This window comes from Nylanderia fulva, unplaced genomic scaffold (genome assembly GCF_048542155.1).
Source record: "Nylanderia fulva isolate GAGA-0341 unplaced genomic scaffold, ASM4854215v1 Scaffold291, whole genome shotgun sequence".
Taxonomy (NCBI): domain Eukaryota; kingdom Metazoa; phylum Arthropoda; class Insecta; order Hymenoptera; family Formicidae; genus Nylanderia; species Nylanderia fulva.
In genome coordinates, this window is record NW_028190360.1 from 46,440 (window position 1) to 51,942 (window position 5,503).

At 36.9% G+C, this 5,503-nt stretch overlaps 1 non-coding gene across 1 annotated transcript; it reads right to left on the minus strand.

Moving 5' to 3' along the window:
• Nucleotides 1-3,000: 3,000 nt before the first annotated feature.
• Nucleotides 3,001-3,082, minus strand: TRNAS-UGA (transfer RNA serine (anticodon UGA)). The gene has a single exon. It is a non-coding gene; the product is annotated as a tRNA-Ser (tRNA).
• Between the last annotated feature and the right edge of the window lie 2,421 nt (nucleotides 3,083-5,503).

A 5,503-nucleotide genomic window follows, 5' to 3' on the forward strand; every position in this document is an offset into this window, starting at 1 on the left:
TCAATTTGGGTGTTTTCATGGTCAAAAATTACCCGTCGTGTGAGTTTTCCTACTCAATCCTGGGATTGTACTTCCTCTTGAAGGAGGACTATTTGGAATCTAAGAAGTGTATGTACGAGAGTATTAAAAAGAACAGTAAATATGGAAGAGGATGGCTGTATTTGGGTATGATCTTCTCCGGTTTAAAGGAATGTGAAAATGCCATCTCTTGTTACACTCACTCTGTAAGGTATATGGTGGGCTCCTATAAACCAAGCATGTATCTTGCACTTGAATATCACAAAATGAACAGTTATGAACAGGGATACACCTGGTACAAACAGTCTTTGAGTATTAAACCTACCATTTCCTGTATTAAGAAGTTCTCTTCATTTCTGATTTTCTACGAGAAGTACAACGAAGCTTTGGAGCTGCTTGGTGAGTCCGAGAAGTATCTCAGGGAGGAAGAGGATGTGAGTGTCTTTAATCTCCTTAGATGCTATGCTCAGCTGTTTTTGGGGAACATAGACAGCGCTGAGAGGTGTTTAAGGGTTTGTAAGAAGGATTGGAAATATTGTAGCTACTTCTGGGTTTATTTACCACATTAGGTGTGATGGGTGTAATGCATCTGAGCTATACACCGAAGCTTTGGTAAAAATAGGCAAGAAATGTGCCGTCCTAGAGGATCTGCTGAGTTTAACATCCGATCCTCTTGGTGCCAAGGATAACATTGTTTATGACTATGCAACAGATCTCTTTGATGTCTTGGATTTGAAATCTCACTGTGGATTGAAAGTTTAACTTTTTAATTAAAAGGTCGCTGTTTTACTTCACTATGCCCTCAAAGATGGCCTTCTTTATGTCCTCCTCATTTTCCCTCTTCACCAAATTGAAAGCGTGCTCTACTACAGCTATCTCCGTGGTAGTGGTTTTAAGACCAACAAAACCCATCCAATCGTTAACAACCAGTCCTCCGCCAATTGCTGAAACACCCTTGTTAATGGTACCAGCAATTACCTGTACACCAATCATGGCACACAACTCCTCCTGTTCTTCAACCGTGGTGTTTGGCTGTACTAGCATTCCTTGGTTGTTTAGAACAGAGAATGTCCCAACAAGTGGTTCACTCCCTATTGTGTGCTTATATACCGTTACACCAAGAACATCTCCCACACACTCCTCTGTTTCCTTATCCACATCAGGATGGACCAATGCAAACTTATCATTGCAAACCACCACATTTCCCAATGCATTCAACCTCTCTTCAATCCTCCTAACCACAACATTTTCTGGTAAGCTATTTCTTATATGGAGTAGCTCTTGATCTGTGGTTGTCATTGGGACTAATAATCCATTTTTATTTCCTTGGCATTGACTCCCCACGGTCTTTATGCCATTTATTGTTGTTTCAACTATTGGAACCGTTATATTATCTTGAAAGATGGAATAAACATTTCTAGTATCACTCCTCCCCAATACAACATATCTATTGGTTAATTTAACATATGCACCTACCTCGCTACTACCCTCAAAGTGAATTCTCACCGACATCTCTCAAAGGGTGAGAGGAAAAGCAAAATAAATTTAAAATTTTTCGAAGAAAAGAATTGGAAAGGCTCGCTAGATGGTGGATCAACACAAAAACTAAACTTTTATTTTTTAAATTTCTTCTTGGGCTCTTCGTACACAGCTCCATGCTGGAGTTTGTACTTACTCTTTCTCTTCACTTCCTTTTTCTTGCTAGTCGAGATACTCTCCATCTCTTCAATCCTCTTCTCCAATTTCCTTTTGGCTTCCTTACCAAAACTATCCTCTGGGTTCTCTGAAAAGGAATCCACTCTTGCTGCTATGCTAGCCTTTGTAGCTAACATACGCGCCACCTTACCCTTTAGATGCGTGGGTGCCCTTCCAACAATACTTGAATGGTAGATTATACCGTACTTAGGAGTATCTCCCTTGGTTTTGATGGCATTGAATAAAGCCTTCTCGGCTCCAAGGATTTGGATCGTGGATGCTGCACACTTCCCCAAATTCACCAAGGAGCCAACCTTTGCCAGCAACCTAGCACCTACCAATTCTCCCAGGAGAGCTGTGAGATTTGGTGCAATACTTTTCATTCTCTCGGATAGATAAGAGCTCAACTCTTCCCTATACTCGAACATTTTAATGACACTTCCAGCATTTTCCACAATTCTCTCCATATCCTCGTCATCCATCTCAGCCCCCATACTTACCTTTCTCATCTCCAAAATTTTATCCGTCTTTTCCTCCCCCAAGAGTTCCTTCAACTTCTCTAAGAATGTGTCATCCACCCTTTCCTTCCTTCCTATCACCTCTACCACCCTCAAATACTTTAAGTTATCAGTCACCACTTGTGATACCTCAGGAAAGTGATTTCCATACCACTCCTTAAGCCTCATACAGTGTATATTTATGTCCTTATCTAAATCCTCTAAGAGAGTTATAGCTTGGATCACCATATTATCAATCTTTTCCGGGTTAATCTCTAGCTTACCAGAAGCTATTCTATGAGACAAACACAGTGATACATTTCTATGCTCCTTTTCACTTAGTTTAATATACCTGTGAATATTCTTTCTAATCTCCCTAAAAATATCCAAATCACCGCTCTCAACTTTCACTTTTAGAATATCTGTGAGTGGTTTAACCATTCTCACATCTGAGACCATTAAAGTGTCCCTGTAATTCTTAACTATCTCCTTTAAAAATTCACTCAATCCTACTGGAATATCTCCCTCACTTAACCTCTTTATACCGTCTATAGCCTTAGAATTAGATTCAAACTCTTTATATTCCAACAATTCCATGTCCTTATCTTCTATTCTATTAAATACAGCATATCCATTTATTGTTTCATACAAAACCAACATTATCTTTCTTTTCTCAACGGGTACCAATTTTATTTTTTTAAGTTGCTGTGTGAGAAAGACCAGATATAAAGGAAAGAGAAAGGGTCATTTGGACTCTTTTTATCTAAAATTTATTCAGAACAAAAAGACACGCTGGTAGCAGGATTCGAACCTACGAGGGGAAACCCCACCAGATTTCAAGTCTGACGCCTTAACCACTCGGCCACACCAGCCCCACTGGGAGGTCTCCTTCATGCTTTAAAGTGCTACACTCACTCCAAAAGAAGCACACTTTAATTAAAAATTTATGTTTTTACCTCCACAACCTCTAGATGGTTTCTCTTCATCAGGTGGTATAACAATCTTCTCAAAGATAAAGGAACTCTTCATACATTTAAATCCAAATTTCAATGTATCCAAGAAATTGACCTTCATTCCATTCAAAACAGAAAGCTTTTCAATTTCAGCTATTCCATGATAGTTAGGACATATCCCACTACTCAAATGAGAATTTAAACTTAAAACAATATCAAAGTATAGGTTAAAATTCACCTTTTCATATAAAAATGTGGGTATTGAAATCAGAACCATTAAATCCCTAATTCTTGTTATTTTCTTTATCTCATACAACCTTTTTAAGATCTCACTCTCAGGTAACTCACACCATCCAACCCACCTCGGTGATAAGAAATTTAAAATACAAATTACAGAGCCATTGGTACTATCCCTCAACAAATTTAACAAATCATCAATAAGAGATAGATCTTTATATCCATTCTTATTACATTTGTAAGGTTCACTGAAGTATTGAAAGTTGTTAAACCTCTCTAAAGGTAAGTTTTTAGTTAAATCAAACTGTATAAAAGATTCTCTTAAGGACAAGTTTGAGTATCTCCAAGCTATAAACATTCTATCGTTCTCTCCTCTGTTTTCCCTTTCACTCTCTGCAATGTAAGGAATGTCCAATTCTTTAAATTCCTTTGACATTGCCAGTACATTCTCTCCATTAACTATGTTGTGGGATAGAAATATCTTCTGAAATAGTAGGTGGTACTCTGAGTACTCATCTTGCTTTATTAAAACAAGTGATCCCTTTTGATATCCTCCATTCAATATTTTATCTAACTGTGATACTCCACTCTGAACTTTTACTCTATCCCTTCTAAAAGAATTTTCATTCCTTGTAAACCCCACCATTAGGGCACTTTCAAGAAGAATACTAAAACCCATTTTGATATTAGCTAACCCTTTAACTTTATTTTTTGATTACTACAGGAAGTGAGATAGAACATCACTTCCTGTAGTAATCAAAAAATGAGTAAATTTGCTTTTTAAATTCATAGGCTATCTCAATCGTCCCTTTATCCTCACTTTCAAATATTACCTCTTGTAGGATCATCATTACCTTAAGAATGCTCGCTGAGAAGAGTGAGTCTCTCCCTATACCAAGATAGATATCCTTAACCCTGTTTCTCACTTCTTGTGTGTTACTCTCATCCTTCCCTTTTATATTATTTATTACCACCTTGAGAATCGTTTTAAACTCGGTAGGCCATAGATTCTTGTCTTTAAATCCTCTTTTATTGGAAAGTATCTTTTCTATGAGGGATTGATAAGCATCATCCACAGTTAAACTCCTTTTAATGGACTTTGGTTCATCTCTATTTAAACTCATCTTTCTTTTAAGCTCTGCTCTTCTTCTTATCTCCTGCATACTCTTACCATAAAATGGGAATGGTTGAGCTAAGGGATTCATCTTCATGTGTTGGACATCCCCATTATTGTGATAAAAGTAGTCATCTACCTTATCTAGAAAATCATCGAAATCTTTCTCATCCTCGGTCATTCTCATATAATACCTCTTCTTAAGCTTACCCGTGGATTTCCCATTTTTTGTTGGAGAACCCCTGAGTTTAGTAAGTGTTTCTAATTCCTTAGGATCTACAAAATCACTAGAAAATATCTTTGGGTTAACACTCTCAGTTAGCATTTCTTCATTTTTCTCTCTATCTTCTAAACCCTCAAAACCATATCTTATACTCCCATCCTCCTTTAATTCCTCCATGTTTTCAAATTTGTACCAATTAAAGTAGTCACATTCATACTTAGGTAACTCATCATTCTGTTCTATGTCATCCTTTACCTCAACATGTTCGCTCACAGGTTCGTTGGTAATCTCCAAAGGTTCCGTAGAAAAATTGGCCTCAATGGGTCTTTCTATCCCTTCTGGTATTTCTTCAATATCATTATCCATCTCTTTCAAGTAGGCTTCGATCATTTCCTCATCTACACTTTCTATATCCTCCAAAATTTGATTCCTTAACTGTACTTTTTCTGTATACACATCTATTAGCCTAATAAATCTATAATCTTCGCAATATTCTACTATATTCATATATCCAGCCACCATGGCCTCTTCTCTTATTACTTTTTCAATTTCTCTGAAATTCCTTTCATTCAGTCTTTTACTTCTAGAAGAGATATAAGCTATTATCTCTGTTGTTTCATCATCTCCAAACAATTGAAGCGCTCTAGCAAGTATTAATTTGTCTGTAGAGGTTATTTTCATTCAAATTTTATTTTTGAAATGTTCTTTAATGTTGAAACAAATCTTATTATTTATTTGGAGAAAATTCCAGGGTTTAAGTTAATCC